This window comes from Abramis brama (genome assembly GCF_963993115.1).
Source record: "Abramis brama genome assembly, chromosome: 15".
In the NCBI taxonomy this organism is placed as follows: Eukaryota; Metazoa; Chordata; class Actinopteri; order Cypriniformes; family Leuciscidae; genus Abramis; species Abramis brama.
The window spans coordinates 36,749,105-36,770,517 of NC_139977.1; the positions used below are offsets into that span (position 1 = coordinate 36,749,105).

The 21,413-nt window shown below is 35.3% G+C and overlaps 2 protein-coding genes and 1 long non-coding RNA gene across 3 annotated transcripts in view; 1 reads left to right on the plus strand and 2 right to left on the minus strand.

Moving 5' to 3' along the window:
• The window catches only part of LOC311096828 (uncharacterized protein), a 488,849-nt gene that overhangs the window by 197,554 nt on the left and 269,882 nt on the right, over positions 1-21,413 (minus strand). The gene's annotated exons all lie outside the window — the stretch shown is intronic.
• LOC311096840 lies at positions 3,650-9,244 on the minus strand. The gene is made up of 5 exons (XR_014609140.1): positions 8,875-9,244; positions 8,423-8,613; positions 7,940-8,010; positions 5,853-5,918; positions 3,650-4,026 (listed from the first exon to the last, which is right to left on the minus strand). It is a non-coding gene; the product is annotated as an uncharacterized lncRNA (long non-coding RNA).
• The window catches only part of LOC311096814 (uncharacterized protein), a 367,324-nt gene continuing 355,164 nt past the window's right edge, over positions 9,254-21,413 (plus strand). The window contains exons 1-2 of the mRNA XM_084136211.1: positions 9,254-12,225; positions 14,228-14,396. The gene's annotated coding sequence lies outside the window, so the exon portion shown is untranslated. The remainder of the gene's footprint in view (positions 12,226-14,227; positions 14,397-21,413) is intronic.

Here is a 21,413-nt window from a genome sequence, read left to right on the forward strand (position 1 = left end):
GGACACCCCTGTCTTGTGCCTCGGCATATAGTAAAAGAATCTGAAATGAGTCCACCAGTAGAAACCCTGGCCATGGGATTTGCGTATAGAGTTTGAATCATTCTAATAAAATGGTCACCAAAATTGAACTTCTTCAATGTATACCATAGATAGCTCCATTCCAGCCGATCAAAGGCTTTTTCAGCGTCAATAAACAGGAGGCCGCTGGGTGTTTCTAATTTCTCGGATTCAGCAATGATATGTAAAACTCGACGAACATTGTCGGAAGCCAAACGACCTGTTATAAATCCTGATTGATCTGAGTCAATTAGTTTGTGAATCACTGACTGTAGACGCCTCGCAATAACTTTAGCATACAGTTTAACGTCATCATTAATCAAGGAGATGGGCCTATAATTAGAACAATCTGAATGATCTTTGCCAGGTTTGGGTATAACCGTGATTAGAGCTGTATTGAGATCTTTATGAAAACGACCTTTGAATATGGACTCATTTATAGTATCTAACCAGATATGGCCAAGTTGATCCCAAAGCGCTAGATATAAATCCACTGGTAAGCCGTCGATTCCCGGGGACTTTCCTTTATTTGAACTTAATAATGCACAGTGTAATTCTTCTATGGTGATTTCAGATTCAAGACTGTCAGCTTCCTCCTTTGAAAGTATGTTTAAGTTCAACTGATCAAAAAAATGTTTTAACTGATCATTACTGGGTTGCGTTTCTGAAGAATATAATTTTTCCAAAAATGACAGGAACTTTTTGTTAATCTCGGTGGGATGTGAGGTGAGAACATTTTTTGAGCTCTGGATAGCTTGGATGTTAAAACGTCGTTCATGTTTTTTAAGAGTAAGCGCAAGGAGTCTGCTCGGTCTGCTTCCATCTATATAATATTTATGTTTTGTAATGTGCATTAAATACTCTGCTCTTCTTCGCAAAAGATCATTAAGTGCGACCCTCTCTAAATGTAATTTTTGTTGTGTATCATTGGAAAACTGATTGCTTAATTCCTTTTCTAATTCCCCACATCTTCTCTCTAACATTGATATTTGTTCAAGATGAATTTTTTTAAGCTTAGCCGAAAAGGAGATAGCATTGTTCCTTAAAAACCCTTTGATGGAAGCCCATAGCATTTCCTGATTATCAACAGAGTCCTTGTTTATATTGATAAATTCAATCAGTTCTGCTCTCAGTTGAGAAAGAAAGTCTTCATTTTGCAGTAAAAAATTATTAAATCTCCATCGGGATGGTTTACAAGATGTATTAATCTGAAGGTGTGCTAGTACAGCATTATGATCGGAAACGCTTTGTGGTAAAAATTCAATATTGATAAGCCCTGAAAGTAACGAAGATGAGAGTAAAATATAATCAATTCTTGAAAATGATTTATGACTTGGGGAGAAATAGGTGTATTCTTTGGCTGTTGGATTATGAATACGCCAAGCATCACATACATCTATATCTTTAATGAGCGATCTCAGTGCTGTAGAAGACTGAGTTTGTGCTACTGAAACTGAAGGATTGGAACGATCCAAAACTGTGTCGAGCACGGCATTCATATCAGATCCAATGATAATTGAATAGCCTTGGAGAGATAGTATGATTTTGGAAACATTTGGAAAGAAGGAGGCGTCATAAGAGTTCGGAGCATAAATATTAACAAATGCTAACCTCTTTCCTTCTATTAACGCACAGCAATATGCAATTCTACCATTTTCATCGGAACCTGTGTGCTCAATAATAAAGTTAGAATTACGTTTAAATAAAATTGTCACTCCCTTCTTCTTAGATTTACAGCTAGAAGATACTATGGGGATATAACACCTATTTTGCATTCTTTTAGCATCCATGGCAGTCAGGTGGGTTTCCTGAAGAAATGCTACATCAACTTTTTTCCTGTGTAAAAGATCTAACACTCGTGTACGTTTAATAGGAGAGTTTAACCCCCTGACGTTTAAAGATAGCGTGTTTATTTTAACCATGGTCTGTAGTAACCAGACATTCACAAATTAGCATGTAATGGTTAGGGCAAGTTATTGAGTGTACCATTAAAGTTCCAACCGTAATGAGTAAAAACAAAAACAGAAAAGGTCCCGAGTGCTTTATGCGCCTAAGCGTCCCCTCCCTCTCCCCCCTTCCCTTTTTAGCAAACGTCTGTGGCGATCGCGAGGCAATGTCTGAACACTATTAACCTTCTTAGCCCCCTATGAATTTGACAGATGGGGAGGTTAAAATAAAAGAACAAATATTCCAAAATCAGAATAACTGTAAAACATACACTATTCTCATAACTAGAATTACAGCAACCAGATTTAACTAAGCTAAGAACTGTGATTTAGTCCGCATTTACTGAGTAGAACCAGACCTTCATAATTAACTATCTACAACCAGCACAATTTGAAAATTGAAAATTGAGTTTTGAAAACTGAAAATAGTTTGACACAATGCAAATATTTGTAAATAAAATAATTTACCATTTCACTTTGGTGAACTAAAGTCCGAATAAGCTGATAGAGAATTGGTCCATGTATTGTTATTCAGCAAAAAACTCAAACGATGTCACCTTATGGTCAGGTCTACCCCTCCATTTCCTCCGGTAGCGGGAAGTTTAAGGATCTACGAACAGTGGATACTGACGCGTCGACATCAAGACCCTCGAGATATTTTTCAGCACTCTCCGGTGTTTCAAACGAATATTTCTGACCCTTGTGGGAGACTCTCAGCGATGCTGGGTAGATTAGGAAAGTTTCTGCGCCTTTCTGATGAAGCTTGAATCTTACGGTCGAAAAAGCTTTCCTCTTTTGAGCTGTCTCGTGACTGTAGTCCGCGTAGAATTCCAGGCGCGCTCCTCCGGGCAAAGTGGGTTTTGCTTTCCGGGCTCCCTGAAGGATGGCTTGCCTGTCAGGATAGCGGAGGAGCCGGAATATCAACGATCGTGGTTTTGGTGAGTTGGAACTCGAATACACTCGGTGAGCTCTATCAATCTCGATCGGACTTGAGCGCGCCGAAAGGTCGGGGATCCATTTAGGTAGCATTTTCTGTAGAAAACCGACCGGATCGTCCCCTTCCATTCCAGTTGGTAGATTGACCAGGCGGACGTTGTTGCGACGTGACCGATCTTCGAGGTCATTGCATTTTCGTTGCATCTGTTCAAGCTGAGATAGGCAGAGGTTCGCGTTCTTTTTAGTGCTGCGTAAACTGCCCTGAAGATTATCCACTTTGGTTGTGATTGACGCCACATTTTTACTCAAGGAATCCATTTCCTCTTTCATCGAACGAAGAGCAGCGTTGTTTTCGTCAATGAAGTCCTTGAAAGGCTTAAGGGCCGATTGTATTGCCTCTGTCAACATGCGGGAAACCATTTCGCGCATGGCCTCTTGTTGTGCTTCGATTGCATGGTTAACAATTGAGGCTACGTCGTCCTCGAGTGTTTTGAGTCGTTTGCAGCCCGCTGCCGATTTCTGTGGTGAACTCGATTTCTTAGTTGCCATACTTGAAATAAAACTTGTACAGCTGTGATGACATGTGATATTTTCCTCAGCGTGAAAAAACAACGGTCAATTAGGAGGTTTTAGTCAGGAGCCTAGTGCTGTGCAGCCATCTTGCAGCGCGCGCCACCGGAAGTCCCATATGAACGTTTGAATACTTTCATTCCAACTTACAGTAAAGTATTTATTTGTGTAAATACATCAAAGACTTCACAATACAATAAAGACTTAGCAAAATTAACAGAATATCACTTCTTTAAAAAGATTTGAAAGAATTTAAAATGCAATTACACTAAAATGTTACAGTACATAAAATATATTTTCTCATCTACAACAAAGCTAGAATTGTTTTTTTTCCCTACTTTTCACACAATACCCTTGCATTTATTTAACTTTTTTATAACACCATCCTCCAACCGAACTGCTCGGCAATTTCAGATCCCTCCATTTTTACACTGCTGAAGATTCTCCTCTCACTGAAGACCCGTCCAGTCAAGAAGTTCCCAAGATTTGCACAGTGGGTTGAGATAGCCAGTTCTTCCTGAACATAATGAAGAATCAATATTAGTAAAGACAGATGTAAATTTATTAAATTTATACTCCCAATGACAAGCTCAAATTTGACCTCTAGACTTAAAGGGATAGTTCACCTAGAACTGAAAATTCTGTCATTTACTCGCCCTCAAGTTGTTCCGAATCTGTTTACTTGAACAAAAAAGAAGATATTTTAAGAATTGAAAATTAAACAGTTGATGGGGCCCCATTAACTTCCATAGAATATTTTTCATACTATTTTCATACTATGGAAGTCAATGGGGCCCCATTGACTGTTTCATTTTTTGGGTGAACTACAAATCCTTCAACATCTCGTTTGGCATCCATGTAATGTGCTTCTATTACGGATTTCAGCTTAGCCAACCTCAACAATTTTACTTAAAGGGATAGTTCGCCCAAAAATGATATTTAAGCCATGATTTACTCAAGCCGTTCGAGATGCATATGTCAATCTTTTTTCAGACAAACACATTTTCAGTTATTTTAGAAAATGTCTTAGATCTTTCAGTGGTTATAATGTGAAGCAATGGGGTCCAGCTGATTCAAGTCGCAAACTGTGCATGCATCCTTCACAAAAATAATCCATCCGGCTCCAGGGGGATAAACGAAGGCCTTCTGAGGGTAATCCGTGCAGTTTTGTCGTAAAAATATACATATTTAAAACTTTATAAACGAAAATAACTGGCTTCCGGTGGCGGTCGGCGCGCGTTCATGGAGATGGTTGCTGGCTTATGACGTAGGACGTAGCGCAGGAAGCGTCGTGACGTAGAACGAACGTGACAGCGCAGCCAGAGAGCAGAGCAAAACAAAACTCTACGTTCGCTCTACGTCACGACATCATTCATCTCCATGAACGCGCCGACCGCCACCGGAAGCCAGTTATTTTCGTTTATAAAGTTTTAAATATGTATATTTTTACGACAAAACCGCACGGATTACCCTCAGAAGGCCTTCGTTTATCCCCCTGGAGCCGGATGGATTATTTTTGTGAAGGATGCATGCACATTTTCCGACTTGAATCAGCTGGACCCCATTGCTTCACATTATAAACACTGAAAGATCTAAGACATTTTCTAAAATAACTGAAAATGTGTTCGTCTGAAAAAAGATTGACAAATGCATCTCGAACGGCTTGAGGGTGAGTAAATCATGGCTTAAATATCATTTTTGGGCGAACTATCCCTTTAAAGGGTTAGTTCACCCAAAAATGAAAATTATTTTGTTAATTACTCACCCTCATGTCATTTCACACCTATAAGACCTTTGTTCATCTTCGGAACACAAATGAAGATATTTTTAATGAAATTCTGAGAGCTTTCTGTCCTTCCATTGGGAGCAATGCAACTAACACATTCAAGGCCCAGAACGATAGGAAAGACATCATTAAAGTAATCCATGTGACTCCAGTGGTTTAACCAATTTTATGAAGCGATGCAGGTGCTTTGTTTTTATCAAAAAACACAATTTACCACTTTATTTAGTAGGGGGAGCACTACGACGCATGCGAATTGTGTTGACTCAAGACCGGGTGTTGTTCCGTGAATGTGCTTTAGATAATATTATTTTGTAAATATAGAGGTAAATTATGGGGGTTTTTTGTTTTTTTTGGGCAAAACAAAGCTTACATCGCTTCATAAAATTGAGGTTAAACCACTGGAGTCACTTGGATTAGTTTAATGGTGTCTTTACTACCTTTCTGGGGCTTTTCATTTTCATTTGTGTTACGAAGATAAACGATGGTCTTACAGGTTCAGAATGACATGAGGGTGTATAATTAATGACAGAATTTTTTTTTTTTTTGCTGAACTATACCTTTAAGGAATCCTGGAAACACCTTAAATCAACCACAGCATGCATTCGGTCCATTTTCTGGAATAACTGAAATGCAGATAAGAAAACAATTTTCACACACACAAAAAAAAACTTTCTGCATTTTTACATTTTCCACAAAGTTTTAAATTATTCACTTAAAGCTTCATATAAAATACCCAGAAAATTAAAATGTTAAACTAATCATTTGAAACCATTTGAATTGAGAAGTTTAGTAAAAAATGTCTGAAGAGACTACCGCTTTATATAATAAACAGATTAAATTTAGGATTTTATTCACATTTAAACATTGAACAAACAGAAGCTCAACCGCAGTTGCTTTGACAAGCGAGAACAAACCTCAATGGTTCTTGCGGAAGCTCAAACGTGCTGCAAAACACACGAGAATGAACATCATCGGTTTTCGCACGTCTAGCAAACATGCTTGAGCTTCCGTTTACCTCAACTGATGTGTGAATTGATGAATATTTATATGTGAATAAAAGCCTAAATTAAATCTGTTCATCATATAAAATGATCGTATCTCTACAGAAAAACTTGGACTAAACTGCTCAATTCAAATTATTTTACGATCTCTTTATTATGGTAGCATACAGGTATCAAAAGACATTTTGAAATGTAATATGCAAAATGGCAATGTAATATATAAAATGGCAATGTATTTCTTATTTAAATTTACATTTTCCATACCATATGTGCAATGTTTGGGGCAAAGTGACAATTCAAATTCAATAATATAATTAAATTAGCCATCTCCTACACTTGTTTTAACATATAATTTAAACATATTACAAAAATGATTAGAGATGTTTAAAGGCATAATTCACCCAAAATTAAAAAAACTATGTCATTAATTATTCACTCTCATGTTGTTCCAAACCTGTAAGACTTTCGTTCATCTTTGGAACACAAATGAAGATCTTTTTAATTAAATCTGAGAGCTTTCTGTCCCCCCATTGACAGTCCATGCAACTAAAACTTTGATGCTTCAAAAAGTTCATAAAGAGATTGTAAGACCAATCCATTTGAATCGAGCAGTTTACCGTAGTTCACATTTTCTGAAGAGACATGATCGCTTTATATTATGAACAGATTTCAGAAGCTCAACCGAACATGCTTGACACGTGAGAACAAAAGCCTAAATTCAACCTGTTCATCATAAAGGAAGCACAAAATTTAGACTAAAACACTCAATTCATATGGATTAGTTTTACAATCACTTTAGGAACTTTTTAAAGCGTCAAAGTGGTAGTTGCTTAGCTGTCTATGGGGGGTCAGAAAGCTCGTAATTGATGAAAGAATTTTCATTTTTGGGTGAACTAACCCTTTAACATGTTCAACGTAAAATTGTAGCAAAATGATAATTTAAATGCTATTTTTCTTAATTGCATTTACACTCACAGTTAAGACACTTATGATTGCATTTTTATTAAATACCCGCGATGAACGTGGCAAAATTCAATCTGGATTTTAAAAAAAAGGATTCCGAGACGATCATTGCATCAAGTGCCTTAACTTTGAGTGTAAAAGCAACTAGGAAAAATAACCTAAATTATAATTTTGCTATAATATTTGCTTGAACATTTTAAACATCTAATTTCTGTAATACATTTAATTTTTTATTTTTGAACTGATAACATTTTCAAATGTATGTTTTAATTTTATGTTAAAGCTAGTGTAGTAATGCAAATTATTATATTATTGATTTTGAATATTTTTTTGCTCCAGATGTTGCACATATCATATAGAAAATGTAAATATAAATACAGAAATACATTGCCATTTTACACATTGCATTGCCATTTTGCACGTTACATTTCATATTGACATTTGGTACCTGTATGCTACCATACTTTGTGAGTGTCAGAGTTTTAGGTGAATATACTTTCAGTTAAGTGACAGAAATCTTTCAGAGTTCATTTGAAGTGCAGTTACTGTGCTTTATCAAGATTGACATCACTCTGTCATTATGGCAAACATTTTGTCTTAGAAATATAAATTCAACCTCATCAGAAAAAAGAATATCATAAGATTAAGAAACTCAAATAACACATTGTACTGATACTTGCCTCACAGCTGAGGACGCAGGAAGACTTTCAGATGTGTGATCAGTGAGACCAGCAGTGACGGTTTACCCCATCTAAAAATCAAAGACACATTAGCTATGAGTATATGACATGTAACTTTATATGACTTAGGACAGAATCAGGTAATCGCATTCATTTAAACACAGAACGAGTGATCAACTATTTTATCTGCGCACTGTTCGTTGGCGTTCAATCACCTTGTTCCAAAACCGCATACAGTATTGTGGACTAATGTAAAGTACACCAGCATGGCACCTCTGGTTGAGCATTCATTTACAACAATAATGTTTTAAATGTGAACTTACGACACAGAAACTCAATTTTGCTTTAAAATATATTTGCAGACGGCTATCACTGACTGGATTCGTACAATTAACGTTAAGCTATTTACACTCGCTATTATCATGTTGAGTAGCTGTAATGTTTTATACATTTTATTTGGTTAAACATAAACATAAAACCCACCTTTGAATTTCCTCTTCTCTTCGTCTTATAATTCGAGTCCAGCCACTAAAGTACTTCTGACGACAAAGAGGGCGAAGCCATGGCTTGTGGTGGTGCTCCGTGCTCGTAATCTGCTTCGCGAAGTTCCCGCTCTCCGGTCTATTTGAAAATGCAGTAACGGCTGCAACCTTGGCCAATCAGTTTCATGTTGCCTAATAGCAAAGTTAACATTTAACAGTTAACGTTATAGTGGATAATGGAGAACAAACGCCATATATTGTACACGTGATGACTTAATAATAGTCAATAATTGCATTTTTTTTTTTAAAGTGTAACGTTATAACTTACAAGTCAAATGGCTAAAAAGCATTTGGAGCAAAGCTAATTTAACTCGCTAAATTAACGTTAAGTGGCTGAAACATTTATATTTTAGACTTGTGAACTAAATATATACATAAATTATCAGAACTCACCTTTAAAATTCGTCTTCTTCAAGTTTGATAAAATAATCTCGACCGCGCTGCAGTGTGTAATGTTAGCCTGCTGCTTCCCGCTGTCAGTTCGGAAAATTCCTGGCTGAAGCGATTTCGACCAATCAGTGTCTTGTTGCTATGCCAAATGTTCAACACAGCAACCAATCATGAATGAAACAGTAATTTGGTCCATCACTGTACCCTTGATGTGAGAACAATTATGTACCTTCATTTCAATTGTACCTTAACAGGTACCAAACAGTATCATCAGTGGTCTTTCCTGTACCATTAAAGGTACTATTATTGAAAAGGTACAAAACTGTTCTTTGAGGAACATTATTTGTACCACCGTGTACCTTTTTTTCTGAGAGTGTAACATAGTTAACATGAACTAAGAATGAACAATACTTCTACAGCATTAATTAATCTTAGGTCATATTAATTTCACCATTAACTAATACATTATTAAAATCAAAGGTTGTATACATTAGTTAATGCACTGTGAACTAACATGATAAGGTTTAAGTGATATTAACATATACATCTATACTTAATAAATGGTTAGCCTGACTACGTCAGACTTCGTACTTCCGCTCAATTTCAGTTTGCTTCTGTACTCAGTCTGAGACAGCAACCTATCTCCCAGTTTTCCTCCGGCCTCAAAACAGCCGGCCAATCAACGAACAGAGGGCGGGCTGAGAGCCGTGACGTAGACGCTAAGCGCCGAGTTTAAGATTGTAGTTTAGGTTAGGGAAATCGAAAACAACTGCGGATATGACACGGGATGCAATTCGCTCTGTTGTGGAGAATATTCCCGGCATTTGCAAACTGAAGCCCGAACAAGAAGAGTGTTTGTTAAACATTTTGAATGGAGGTGATGTTGTGGCCTCTTTTATCTGTTGAGCTCGAACTGGCACCCTTTTGACAGGTCAGTGTCTCCTTTCTTTTCCAGTCCTTAAATATTGCCATGTCATGCTGCAATCTTGCAATTAAGTTGCATCATTTCCGACAGACTCGAGATGAACAAAGAGCTGTGTTTAACAGAACTAATCCTAACTTTGACAGTTGGCTGCAAATATTTTCTTGTTTCTCTCTACTGTCAAATATTAGTTTAGAGGCCCTGATTGTACCGTGGATGCGTAGATTTACTTCACATAATCTGCAAAAGTCGTTCACAGCCATGTTCACTCCGGTATTTCGCTCGATGGTTTTGTTTTCGCATCATACGTGTGTTTACAGTGGAAGTTAGATGCGGCTGGGCATGCGCATAACACACGCCATAACCAAACGTTATGTGATTGGCTTACGGGTAACCAATGATTTTAAACTTCAGACAAGCACCATTTCCCTTTCCTTGTGCTGTAAAACAGTAAACACAAGAGGCAAAAGTTAACCAGGACCCTTTAAAGAGTTAGACTCACTGTAACCCTCTCAGTGTAAACTGACCCTAAAGTGCAGCTTTAAGAGATCTTGATCATTTGGTCTTAAACTCTAAGCCGACGGGACATGAATGTTTCTGTACACTGAAACTCGAGATCAGTTTTTATCCCAGGAGCTGAAACCATCCTGAGTCGAGATATTGAGGTTTCCATTAAACGTGTTGTGCACCGTGACACAAAGATGACAAAAACTGCTGATTTTACATTAATGAGTAGCACTGATAAAACTGATTCATATTACTCATAGGCTTATAACACTTTCCTTTTAACTTACACTGATTTTAGTTTTAAAAAACGTATTTCCAATTAAAAACTATATTACAATAATCAGAATCAAATGGAAATCAGTAATCAAAGAATTGGATAAAAGTGTGTGTGTGTGTGTGTGTGTGTGTGTGTGTGTGTGTGTGTGTGTGTGTGTGTGTGTGTGTGTGTGTGTGTGTGTGCAGGAAATCGTGTTACAGGGCTGCCAACTTTTGAGTTTAGCTTGGAGTGAGATTTATTGCATCACAATAAGTGTAATTGTGATTGTCAAAACATTTGGTAACTAAATAGAATTTTATGAAGTTTAGTGACAACATGTTACAATGTTTAAATTGTACAATGACTGGTAGGATACAGTTTTTATTATTGCTTGACAAAAATTTCAAGATTTCAATTCCATTCTTGTGATTTGATTCAGATTTTGATTCAATATTGACTAATTTGGATACATGTTTATTTAAATTTTATTTAAAAAAATAATCTCACCTAATGCTGTAAACATAGAGGGCCCAATCTGCTGGTATTAAAGGTTAAAAATAACAAATTAAATTAAATATAATGCTGTTTTTGTTATAATAACAATTATTTAATGACATAAGTAAAAATATAATAAATATGTAATATAGTGCTCAGCAAAATCTCCTCTCTATAGCCATTTTTTCTATTCAATTAACATGCTATGGTCATTAAATGGCTTTCCTGAGGTAAATGTAATGTTATATGTGACATAATTGTTCTCCTGCTGTTATACTGACCTCTTTCTGTGGTTGAAAAACACTGATTGGTCGATATTATGTATACTTTCGGTAAGTAACAGATGATCAGTTCACGTGCACTTGAACTGAGGCGCTCAGCGATCTGTCACGTCACATTTACAAGCGCCATTTTGTCTGAATTTCGTAATAAAATTGACGGAATCTAAGAGCTGGGAATTAGTTTAATATTAAAAGTACCTCTTTGCTCCGCAATTTTTCTGTGCGTGAGAAAATGGATGTGTGGCGTCTGGCGTGAGAGCGTGTGAAAAGTGTCAATTGCGTGAGTCTCATGCTCAATGCATGAGAGTTGGCAGCCCTGGTGTTATAACCGAATGGTGATGTCAGATAGACACACACCTTCAGAAAACCACACACAGATCCATCATGAAGTGTTTAAGAGCTCGTGCAGCCGCTCTGGAGAAGCTGTCAAGTGATTTGTGTTCATGTGCACGTGTGTGTGTGTGTGTGTGTGTGTGTGTGTGTGTGATCCTGTTTCAGAAGAATCTTTCTTCTGAAACAGGAGAAGTCAGAAGAACAAGAGACCAGATACAGACCTTGAAACAACTGAAGAAAGTACAAATGGGTAGAAGCTCGTTTCAGTGTGGGATTCTGTGATGACAGGAAGTGAAACAGGAAATGGAAGAGTGTGGAATGAGTGACTGTGTGTGATCCTCAGTAATTAACACAGATACTGATGAAACCACAGCAGAAGAAAACAGTGAAGCTGTAAGTGTGGCTTGATTGACTGTGACTGTGTATAAATCAAACCACATCAGAGTCTAGCTGAAGCCAGAGGAGGAGTTAAACCGTCACATTGTATAAAAGCTGATCTTCCTGAGCGTCTGATCTCTCAGCTCTGCACTGGATCTCTCCTCTCTTCTGCTCATCACAAGGTAACTAAAACACTTTATCTTTAATTGTTCTGGAAAGAGATTTTTATGAATTATTTAAATCCAGACATTAATGTCTCTATTATAGTGAAACTGAAATGTAAACCTGTATTTCTCAACAATCATTAACTGATGTCAAACTTCACTCTGAACTGAACTACTGTATTCTCTTGAACAGAAATTACCAAAGTCAGAATATATGAGAAACTACAGCATGGAGAACATGTGTTGAGCTTCACAAACTACAGGATAATGAAACATGTGACAAGAGAGAAAGAGAAGAATAGGGAACAAAAAGTTACAATCTAATGAACCAAAACAGAAAAACACACAGAGTCTCTTCAGACACAACAGCATTAATAGTGAACCAAACTGAGTATTTATGATGTTTAATATCAAACACTGTATCTTTATTTATGAACAGTGTTTCATCTTCTAGTGTCTGAATGTGCAAAATCAGTTCTAAACTATAACTTTTCATTCACATATAGGAAGAGCATTATTTACATTATATACACTACCGTTCAAAAGTTTGGGGTCTGTAAGATTTTTAATGTTTTTAAAAGAAGTCTCTTCTGCTCACCAAGGCTGAATTATTTGATTAAAAAAAAAAAACAGTAATATTGTGGAATATTATGACAATTTAAAATGACTGTTTTCTATGTGAATATATAGTAAACTGTAATTTATTCCTGTGATCAAAGCTGAATGTTCAGCATCATTACTCCAGTCTTCAGTGTCACATGATCCTTCAGAAATCACTCTAATATGAGGATTTGATGCTCAAGAAACATTCATTATTATTATCAATGTTGAAAACAGTTGTGTACAATTTTTTTCAAAATTCTTTGATGAATAGAAAGTTCAAAAGAACAGCATTTATCTGAAATATAAAGCTTTTGTAACATTAAACACTACCGTTCAAAAGTTTGGGGTCAGTAAGAATTTTAATTTTATTTTTGGGGGAAATAAATAAAATAAATCAATACTTTTATTCATCAAGGATGAGTTAAACTGATTAAAAGTTACAGTAAAAACATTTATAATGTCAAAAATTGTACAAAACTGTTTTTAACACTGATAATAATCAAATGTTTCTTGATCATCAAATCCTCATATTAGAGTGATTTGTGAAGGATCATGTGACACTTGTCACGTATCGGATGAATATGAGACGAGGATTCAAATGCAGAGGAATTTATTGATGACATGCAGACAGGGTAACAAACTCAAAAAAACCACAAAGCTCCAGGAAACGCAACAAGGACAACGAACCAGCACAAGACTACAAACACAAGGAGACTAAATAGAGGAACAAACAAAGGAGGGAAACGAGAAAGACAGGTGGGACAAATTAACCAATAATTAGATAACAAGATGGGAGGGGCTAGACAATAGACAGGAGAGCACATGGCACAAAACAACAAACACCCATGTGCAGCACAAGACAGGACAGACATGTGACAACACTGAAGACTGGAGTAATGATGCTGAAAATACATTTTAGATCACAGGAATAAATTACACTTTACTATATATTCACATAGAAAACAGCTGATTTAAATTGTCATAATATTCCACAATATTACTGTTTTTTTTTTTTTTGTTGTTGTTGTTGTTGTTGTTTTTATCAAATAATTCAGCCTTGGTGAGCAGAAGAGACTTCTTTTAAAAACATTAAAAATCTTACTGACCCCAAACTTTTGAACGGTAGTGTATATGATTTACATTATTCACTCCATAAACTATAACTATATCATGGAGCCCAAGACTGGTTTCCCCATTATGATGATAATACACAGATTCCTGACGCAGACTCACACATAAACTCACATTTCTATATTTGTCATTTGTCATCATCATTGATTATTGTGAATATTGTAGAGTTAATCTGAGATGCTGTAATAACACTGAGCTCATGCAGATGTTGATCAGGAGTTGATCTGATGTCTCGTGATATGATGTTATATCGCTTTAATGAAACTCTGTCTGTGTGATTGAACAGATTCAAATGAAGAGGAGAAAGAAAATCAGCAGAAATCACAGATCAGCAGAAAACAAGAAGACTGAGAGAAAAATGGAGGACAGAAATGAGACACAAACCAGTGAATCACCAGAGGAAAGAGGACAGAGACTTGATAGATGTGAGAGTATGAAGAGACTAAAGCCACACTGTGAGTGTTTGATTATTATTGAACTTAATTTAATCTTTCATCACATTTTAGTCTGTTTTAAATTGAGAACATAATCCAAAACAATGAGGATAATCTGATATGTATTTGTGATTTCTAGTCTCCTGTGATCCAGACGAGCCTGTAAAGTTTGATTCTGATGTCAAAACTGAGGAGAGATTCTCATCAAACCCTTCATCATGTTCTCAAGATCATCATCATCATCACTGACATCCATCAGCAGCTGAAGACCTGAACATCTTCATCATCCTAATCATCACTATCATCACCATCATCTTCATCAACACAGACTCATGAACAGTGTATTTCTCAGAGTCTCCTGATGTTGCTCCAAAAATTCATGCCCGAACTCGAAGAGGCCCGTAATGTGCTACACCAAACCGACCCGGACCGGTCTATTATTTCAAAAGCTGGACCCGGTGTGGTGAACAAACGAGTCCGACTGAAGAGATGAGTCCGAGCTTAGGACCCAAGCAATCCGATTGGTTGAAAGCAGGTTTTATGGGTAATCGCTTTAGTGCCTGGTTACTAATCAGATATCACTTTATTATAGAAGACGTTTGTACTACGTTATAACGAGTCATTAATGTATTTTAACTTATACATTTCATATACTAGTATTTAACCGAAGCTATAGATTGTGAAATTAAACATTTCTGGTTGTTAGTGTGTTTTTTAGTTAGCTTAGATAGTAGCATAGCATACAGCTAACGCTATCTGATGATTGTGCTGTGAGCTTTACCTGAGCTTTACCGCACTGATACTGACTTACCGTATTCACAGCAACTCGTAATGCAATTATAATTGTGTCATTATTTTTTATTAAAAGAAGCATAAAATAATGTTTATTTGTGTATATTTTTCTTATTAACAGTTTAGACATTTAAATAAATGTCAGAATGCTAGCTATGTTTTGTGGGTACTTAGTATAAATATTAATTGGTTGTCTAGTCTTGACTAAAGAACAGTATAATACAATTACAGAATCACAAATCTTCATGTAATCAATCAAACCCCTTAATTCATATAATAATCTTTTATTTTTTCCTGATTAATGAAAGAAATAACATTTTTAGGTATGTTTTGTGACAAAGTTATTTGTTATTATGCAATAGGGCATAATATACTTTTTTTATTACAAGCATGTCATTTGTGTACTAATGCATATGATTTATGTCATAATTCTTAAAACAGAACATTATACAATACAATAACATTTAATGTAATAAAATTAGTGAACCAAAACTTATATAAGAACGTAATTAAATTACACAATACATTACATAATGAATTCAACTGAATTATGATTGTGAATTATGAGAGGTAATAAATTAAATTTTTATGAACACAAAACTACAAGCAAAATGCACATCGTTTTAGGACATTTATAGAGCTTTTTAAAATACACAACAACACAAAGCAGCTTTAAACAAACATACTCTACTATGTCTTTACTTTCCTAAATGCTTTTGTGATAGTCCTCTGGCTATTCATTGTGAAGATTAAAAAACAATTAATGTTGAGTTAGCTGTGTTAAAATATTTAATGAGCTGTAAGGTTAAAGTATTTTTTAGGTCCATCCTGGATTAGCTAATGAGACACAAAAAGATGCAGTGTCTTTTGCTGTGTGTAAAGTCAAATCTTTAGTTTGAAGTAAATTCATGTTGTGTGTGCAGTCAGTTCTTTGTGGAACCATCCTAAGGCCCAGATGATGCAGTCAGCTGAGATTTTTACATTTTCTTTTACATTTATGCATTTGTTTGACGCTTTTATCCAAAGTGACTTACATTGCATTTCAAGGTACACATTTACATTCTTATCAGTTCTTGCAACAGACTTGCAAAGTCTGCTAATGAACATCACTCACTGTTTTTACTGTGATGGGCAAATGAGAAGGCACAACGCAGCAGACGTAGTTACTGTAGCTCGTTGAACCTTGTTGTCATGGACTGGCTTGAGGGAACTCTGCAAAATGACACACATTTTACACATACCTTTTATTCGTCATATGCTGAACATTGATGATGCGTGATATCTTCTCAGATGCCACAGATCTTCTGCCTGTATCACCTCGTTTTTCATAGAGGTCCATTTGTCCCTCACCTCCATTTCTGGCATCTAATGCAATAAACACAGTTGTTAAAGTAATGTAGATGTAATATCAAATCAAATCAAATCAAATCAAGTATATTTGTATAGCGCTTTTCACAATACAGATTGTATCAAAGCAGCTTCACAGTATTAAAATAAAATAATACAACAAAGTTTGTTTCTAGTGGAATTTATTGATTGATAGAATAAAATTAAATATTGCCAAAATATCCCCAACTGAGCAAGCCAAAGGCAACAAAAAAAAAAATACACAAAAAAATTAAATAAATAAATAAAATTAAATAAATAAAAGCATTTATTTAACTTGCTATACAAACCAAAACCCCACAGTCCACTGTTCATTAAATTTTCCCAAGTCCCAAGTATTTCGAAAGGCATTGCTTTTGTACAAAAGAAAAAAGAAATTAAGAAATGTATTTTACAAAGCACAAAATACCATAGTATAGCCAGGTCCATCGCAGAAATTGATTTGTAGTTGCCAGTGGGGTCGTACACTCGAATATGATTCATCAAACCATTCAAGACCTTTACAACATAAACAGAAACCACTTTAACCAGAGTAACAACTGTTGAGCAAAAATGTATTTTTTATCCACACACACCCACAAAATGAAGTGGTTTCCCTTTTCAGGCTCTGTCCACCAACACTTCCTGGAATAAGGACCGTGTCATTCTCATCAAGGTCCTATAAAATATTTTTATAATAATTATGTAAATAATTGGTGCAGCTAATGTGTCCCCTGCCCCTGAAATGTATTTCATAGATTTTCATTTACCTTCAGACAATAAATGTGACCGTCATCCACATGTTTCTGAAGGATCGCCACCAGAGATGAACGTGTGCACCTGTAAAGCAGTTCCACCATGTGCTTTACAGAGCTGTGCAATCCTTGTGTCAAGAATCTATCTAGATTTCAATCAAATGTTGCTGAATAATATAAGAAGTACATATAGGATGTTCATGTACAAACGCCCATATAAATAAGCTGCCATTGGACACATATGGAGGAGCCGCCTGAGTTTCACCCCAAAATTCCTCCAATCATGCAATCATGTCTATGTCTCAGCACCTCTAACAGAATCCAAGGTTTCGAGAATATCAGAGAAACTTTATTACTTTATTTTTATTATAAAGTAAAATTTATTTTATTTATAATAACTTGAGATATTTTGGGTCGAAAAATAAAGTTTCTTGGACATTCTTGAAACCTTGTATTCTGTTAGAGGTGCTGAGACATAGACATGGTTGCATGATTGGAGGCTCCAGAGCTGAGATATGGAGATCCCACAAAGCATTTATTCCATTGTGGCAAATAGAGACTCGCAGACAGTGAAATTTTGGGATGAAACTTGGCGCTTTTGCAGCTTTTTGTTTGGACGTTTTCTGGAAACTTTTCTTCTGTGTCTCGAAATCTTCAACTGTGGCCTGGCATCTCCAAAACTGAATGAATCTGTCGGTTTCCTCACTCAATATTCTCATATACATTTTCCTAGAAAAAATTATGCTTTGTAATTGTCTTACATATACAGTATTATATAATATATAACAGACTTCCATTTATTTGACATCTTACCTCTTCTAACTGTTTGCCCTAACTTGAAATGACCAATTCACTGACTAGTTTAATGAATGAATGAGTGGATTTCAGTTGTGCAGGGATTGAGCTCCACACCTCTCCCTCATATCTGTCACAGACTATAATTTGTTGAATGAATTATTATTAATGAATCAACTCTCGTTATTGAACGAATAAGTGTTTTGAAAAAAAAAACTTTTAATTGAATAATTCAATGACTTTAAAAAAAATATCAGTTACTTTTGAATAAATTCAACAGAATAAATGATTCAAAATCTCACTATAAAACAGTCACAAGCTCCTCTGGTCTCCTTTTACTGTCACCTCTGCTGTCTCTCTCCTACACACTTCCCCTCTGCGGTCTCTCCGTCTCTGACTAACCACTTCTCTTAAAGCAGTGGACACTCTTTTCTCCATCTGTCTCTCCTGGCAGCTAAAGTTACTGAACAAGAATTAGGCAAAAAGTCACTTTCCACTGTCCTCTGCTGGAACTCCAGCTGAACTGTTGAGATCATCACATCTTTCAGAAGCAGCTGAAGCGAAACTCTTCTGCAAGCACTCAATCACCCCACAACCCTTAAAGGCAGGGTAGGCAGGGTTTTTCTAAAAAAAACTTTTTCCCAAATTTGTTTAAACTGTCTTTATATACCAATACATAATTAAAATGTAAGTACTCTGAAAAGGAGACTATATAAATCGAGTGTCTTTAGTCCTCTCAGGACTGCAATAAACACAGATACTTATTTCCATTCGGAACGAATGAAAAATCTAAAGATGAAAATCAGTCAACACATTCTCAGTATAGGCCGTACCTTTAACAGTTGTGAAGGCAGCCTAAACAGAAAACACACACTCATACACATTTATTCTTCATTTCTATTTTAAACAAGTGACATTCTCTCAGTCTAAGGTAGCCTACCCTGCCTTTAATGGCATATAATTACAGTGTAATTAGTGTTAGCTCACTATCTTAACCTTTCCAGTGCATTAGGTGAGGTAAACTGATAATATTAGTGATTCTCATTTCTTTATCAAACACTAAAACTGGCACTGTTTTGGACAGAAATTGGCTCTTCTTAATCTCTCCATCTCATGGTGTGTGTGATATAGTAGGCTATGGAATGCCAAAGCTGACTTTATTATAAATAAATAAATACATAAATTAATATATGAAGAAATGTAAAAAAGTATAAATTGTATAAATAAAAAAATAAATAAATGTGTGAAAAAATACAATTATACATAAATAAGGAAATAAAAGTATAAATACTCATTTATTTGTACTTTTTACATTACTTTGTATATTTATTTATGTATTTATTTATTTATAATAAAGTCAGCTTTGGCATTCCATAATGCTGAACTATCACATGAGTTTCTAAAGGTTTTTTAATTCTTTGCACTGTTCTGAATATATTGATTTTTTTTTTTCTTCAAACAATAAGATTTAATTGGTGATGAGTGTACTGAGATTAACTCTTTCATCTTCCCATCTCTGTAGTCCTTTTGTGTTGTTTTAATGCATTTTAAAAAGATGGATGATAGATACTGTATTCTTCAATCTTTCTGACAAACAGTAGTACATATGAAAGCGCTATAAATGCCTCATTCATTCATTCATTCATTTCTGAAAATGAAAATCAGGTTGATGTCAGAAATCAACATCACATCAGTCGGGTTCTGAAGTCAGTCTGACTTTCATTTTCAAATGCCACCCCCGCAAAAATCACCTCCCATATGAAAAATCCCCTGTATGAGGAGGTGATTTTGGTTGCAGGGGTGGCATTTGAAAATGAAAGTCAGACTGACTTCAGAACCCGACTGATGTGATGTTGATTTCTGACGCCAACCTGATTTTCATTTTCAGAGATAAGGAGACTTGACATGTCTGATGTTATTGACATGTCTGATGTTTTTGAAAAATATACTTAAAGTGAAAGTTCTGTGTATTTTTTTTTTTTAAAGTGTATTTATTTGCACTTTATTAAAAATGTAGGTATATTTTGAACTTGTGCTGGAAATGAACATTGTAACAATGCATTGAGAGGGTGCTGATTTTACATTCATTACAAAAGTATACTTTCAAAACACACTTACAATTAGTATTTTGTAGTAAAGGTAAGTATTATTTGTTTATTAATGCGCATTTGTTATTGACGACACAGTGTGCAATTTAGAGTATTTGGAATAAGCCAAAGGTATTACTGAGCTTTTTACTCAAATATAACACATATATTGCTTGTATGTTTTGTAGACACTCATAATGAATTTGTAATGTACTTGTAACACAAATAAATCACACTTTAATATCATTAATCATGCATGTAATTAGTCCCTACACAGCCATATACTTAAAGTAGTATTCTTGAAGTTGTTCAAATTTAGTAGCCTACACAAAAGTACACTAAATACATTTAAAGTTATGATTTAATTTAATTACTAAAAAACTAAAATATACTCAGTGCAAAATTAGTTGTTTCAAAACAGCACACTTCAAGTTAACTAATCATTAACACACTTGAAGTATCCTGATAATTAGTCTGGCTGCAAGTGTACTTGGCATTTTATTTATTTATTTATTTATTTATTTCACCAGGGAAAGTCTAGTAACCATGTTTGTTTGGTTTTGACGGATTTGTATAACCACAGTTTTACTACAAATGCCATGGTTAAACTATGGTTAATTTTGTGGTTACCATGGTTTTACTACAATAACCATGTTTTTTATTTGCAGTAAAACTTTAATTTTCATGAGGGATGTGATGAATTAGAATTTAATATGAATAAGAATGAAAAAAGACACGTTAGCCAGAATTGCACCCTCTTGTTTATTGGTCCACATGCAGGACTCAGATTCAAACCCTATTTAACACACCCTAACACACAGCAACATGGCTACACACTTCATAATCACAAATATTTCCAAACGTATGAAATAATTATGTATGCAATAGGTAATAATGGAACACAACAATTCGTTAACTAGAGGATTAGCAATGTGAATTATTTTTTGCATAGATATTTGCATAGACCCTCCCCGGTCAATCTGACTCGCTCCAACTTCACCAAATACAAGACAAACGTCACACATTGTAACAAATGAGTGATCAACCATATAATAACACACCTATACATCATTTCAGGCAAACGTTTCTGAGTCAATAGTTGTCGCCTGGTAATAGGGTCTGGTAATTCCACGTTGTTGTTTTTTTTTTAAACATCTTAACTGTTCTGTTTTAGCTAGACTTAAAAAGTATCTGCTTGTCATTTTGTTTCGACATCTCTGTAATTTAAAAATCGGAAAAGCTTC